The 4,201-nt window shown below is 47.9% G+C and overlaps 1 pseudogene; it reads right to left on the bottom strand.

Annotated features, from left to right (window-relative positions):
• LOC119408331 overlaps positions 1-1,283 on the bottom strand; it is a 3,368-nt pseudogene extending 2,085 nt beyond the window's left edge.
• Positions 1,284-4,201: the final 2,918 nt, after the last annotated feature.

Here is a 4,201-nt window from a genome sequence, read left to right as displayed (position 1 = left end):
TGTTGTCTTAGTGGTGACATGGTGAAATTGTGTGAATTCACAAATGCTACCACACTATGAGCTGTCAAAACATGCAGTGTATGTCCCATCACCAAATGAGCCGTCTTCTGTACCAGCTTAGCTACACCTGCAGCATGTTGCGTGCACGGTGGATGTCTCTTTTCTGTGTTGTCTAATAAACAGCTGACATACATCAAAACTTTCCTTTCCCCCTCATGTTTCTGAAACAGAACACTGTTAATCACCCCTTCTGTTTCAGAAACATCCAGATTGAAAGGTCGACCATAGTCTGGCAGAGCTAACTCTGTAGCTCTACTCATCTGTTGTTTCACCTCAATGAAAACCCTCTCAGCTTCCTCATTCCAAACCAGTCTGGCAGTGGGTCATCTCATGCCCTGTTCTTTAACTAAAGCGCGTAAAATCTGGGTTTGGCCTGCATAATTTGGAATGTAATTTCTGCTGTAACCCGTCAGTCCTAGGAATGAGAGCATTTCTTTAACTGTCTGTAGTTTTGGATGATGTAAAATTGTGTCACGGTGTGAAGATGAGAGTCCCGCCCCTTTCTGCGAGATCATTCTCCCCAAAAAAGACACCTGACGCCTAGTCATCTGTAGTTTGCTTTTACTGACTTTAAAACCTGCCGCATCTAGGTGTTCTAAAACCTTTGTAGTCGCTTCTAATGAATCTTGTGCCGTGGGACTCGCGATGAGCAGATCATCAACATACTGAACAAGTACTGTACCCTCTGGGAGCATCACTTCGCGCAAAACTTGTTTCTACACTTGGTTAAAGATTCCTGGTGACAACGCAAACCCTTGAGGTAGTCTTGTGTATTGCAACTGTTCACCACGAAAGGTGAATGAAAAAATGTCCCTGCAGTCTTCAGCTAAAGGAAGACAGAAAAACGCATTTGCAAGATCTAGACAGCTAAACCATTCATGTTTCGGTGTCAGATTATTCAACGCCACGTATGGGTTTGGAACCGGTACGGTCTGAGTGATCAATAATTTATTGATGGCTCTCAGATCGTGTGCCATACGGTATTTGTCTGTACCTGGTTTTTGTACAGGTAGAATAGGTGTGTTCCACTCTGCATAAGAGGGTTCAAAGACGCCGCTGTCCTTCAAACCCTGGACTGTTTCAGCGATGCCCGCCTCTGCAGCTGGTTTGTGTGGATACTGTGTGATCCAAATTGGGTATGTGTGATGCATCTGGAACTCTATGGGAGGGCAGTCCACCAGTCCCACATCTGTGGGCCCCTCCGACCATAACGTCCCAGGCATACTATCAATTAAAGGACCTGCCAGCGGGTGGTCCGTCAGTTCACGACCGTGCTCTCTGGGGAGCACATCATGTTGCATCAAAGCTACATCATGTGTCACAGAGTTGACTGAATAACACTCACAGCTGGCTGAATACCAGATGCATGTTAAAGGTGTTTGTACCCAATCTGTGGCCTCTGAGGCCTTTTTCACCATCGGCCCTAAGTCTTTAGCCTGAAATTTAGGATTCAATGCTAGTGAAATATGAGGTGCTGCTTCTGCGCTCATCATGTACCACCCCATCTGTTCTGTAGTCAAGTTAACAAGCGCCGCTACACCCTCCTTGCCAACAATAATATTACCACTCTCAATAGGCCAGATTTTCCCTGCCAGTTGTTCTGCAAAGTGGTCCTGAAAAACCTCATCTCCTCTTCGGTCATAAAAGAGAGTGACATGTGGGGGGTCAGGAGGAGCCGAGTACGGATGCAAAGTCAGGAGCCATGGCTTCCACGCTAGGTAAGCAGAAAAGACACCCCCTCCACCCATGACCTCAGGTTCAAGCTGTCCCCAGTAGATGTCAACATATTCATCATGAACGGGTTGTATCACACACTGTGAGTGTGTAGTTGTGACCTGTCCACACTCCAGAGAGGTACCATCTGGTAGGCTCACCACAAGGCCATCAGAAGAGCACAAAATCGAGGCTCCCAGTCTGATGAGAAGATTTCTTCCTAGAAGGTTTGCTGGTGCTTTTTCAGCTACCACAAAGGGATGTAACAGAGTCTGTGTGCCCACTCTTGTGAGAAGTGGACGCGTCACCGGCAGTTTTTGTTTAGCCCCAGAAAATCCAACCACCTCCACCGACCTTGCCAACATTTCACAGTCTCGTGGGATGTGTGTAATTGTTGAAAATGTCGCTCCTGTATCAACTAGAAACGGCAACCGTTCCGTTCTAATTGTCACCTCCAGTGTTGGGTCTGCCCCTCCTCCAACACTTAGAATTTTCTGTGGGGTTTGTCATTGTTGCTGGAACCCCATCCCCTCAGTCCCGAGAGGAAGATGTCCGGCGCGTGGTTGTTGTTGCTGATGTACTGGTGGTGCACTTGGCATCGGGTGTACGAAAGGTTGTGGTGGGCCCATGTGGTGTTGGAATGGCCTCTGCTGTCCCCCTTGTGACATGTTGTTTGTTGTGGCAAGATAACAATCTCTCGCCCAATGTCCCTGCTGGCCACAGAAGAAACAGGCATCCCCCTGCTGTCCCCAACGTGAAGGACCCCAGCCCCAAGACATTGGACGTGGTCTAACTCCTCCTCTTCCCCGTCCGACAAACCTCGCCGGATGTCCTCCTCTGGCCCTCCGGCCTGTAGTTTCCGACCACTGTTGCAGAGCGACTGTTCCAGAGAACACCGCCTCCTCATTACCCTCTGTAACGGACTGTACAGACATTTGTTTTTTTATCTTGTTTATCTTTGAGTTTTTTATCCTCAGCTTGTTTATGTCTGGCATCTGTCAGCTGGAGTCTAAGCAGTTGTGCACGCATAGTTTCTAGTTCAGCCGCCTCTTTATCTACCTGTTTTTTCTCATATTTTATACGATGTATAACATGCTTCTCCCAGCGTTCAGGAGATGCCGTGAGTAAATCAGCATTCTTCTCCAATTGGTCTATTACTTCTTTCGGCAGGGAGTCAAGTATAGCTTTTCTAAAATAAGGGCGTTGCTGGACTGATTGTGCATGTACACCGGTAACCCTCTCCCAAGTGTCTTTACATTGTTCCATAAACTCCCACGGGTCTATTGTCTTATCCCACTTGAATTCTGGTACCGCAACACCAGCTGGTAATGGGTATAATGTTCTTATGATAGGCGCAATATGCACAAAAACGTTGCATAATGGAGTTTCATCTGGTAGTTCAAATATCCTATAACGGCCACGCGAAGTTGCAACAGAAGAGTGTAGGTATGTCTGAACGGTGGCGTGATTCGCACAGCGAGCGAAAATGGCGTTCAAATCCCCCACTGCCAGCGTCACCCCTAAAGTAAGAGTGTTAAACTTTTCTAACCAACGTCCCCCCCCCCCCCCTGCACCAACGGAGGGAGCTTCTCTGTTATAGACTCCAAATCACGTATATGAAATGGTTTATAGCGTGACACCACACCAGTCGGTCCCTGAGTACTTAGTAATGGACATTGACTCCTAACAGTGAACTCTCTTTCCACATCTGATGCTGCGTCCTCCCCTCAAGACCCTGAGCAGACGTGACAACAGGCTGACCTAGACCATTATACCCCCATCTATCCGGCAGCCTCCTCACTCTACTCGACGTCGTCCCCCGGGGTGTGTGCAACCCCTCATCGTCCTCCACTAGTCCTGTCAAAGTACCCTCAATAAACAGAGTGGTGCGTTTATCACCCGAGCTACTCATTGTCGAGCTCTCCATCCGTCGTGGGCTGTTATATCTTTTTGTTCCGCTAGGACCTGGAACCTCTGTCCAAGTGTCACTGTCGTCACCACGTGACCCACTCTTCCAGCCAGCCTTCCTGCATTCCTGTCCCTCACGTATAGACAACTCATTAAGAAACCGCCGTCGTCTTTGTGCAGTCATTCTACTACTAATTCCCCCTAATTCACTCTCTAGAGAACCACATTCATCAGAATCAGTTTCCTCAAACTTCAGTCTGCCTTTATGAACCTGCAATACTGGATAAGTCCCAGCAGATGGCGCAGTCGTCAACGTCCTGTCAGTCTCAGCAGGTGGCGCTGTCGGCAACTTCACATCAGTTCCAGCAGGTGTTTGTTCACAGTCGTCTGTCTCACCCAAGTTTTGTACACTCTGACACAATACAGCCAATTGTGTATACATCCCCTGTATTTGTCTGCGTTTATCTAACCTTTTCTGCAGCTGCAGACGTCTTACACATGATTTGCATGCCAGCAAATC

The sequence above is a fragment of the Nematolebias whitei genome, chromosome 4 (assembly GCF_014905685.2).
Source record: "Nematolebias whitei isolate Nwh7 chromosome 4, NemWhi1, whole genome shotgun sequence".
Taxonomy (NCBI): domain Eukaryota; kingdom Metazoa; phylum Chordata; class Actinopteri; order Cyprinodontiformes; family Rivulidae; genus Nematolebias; species Nematolebias whitei.
The sequence above is the reverse complement of the archived record's forward strand: the minus strand, read 5'-3'. Positions and strand labels throughout refer to the sequence as shown.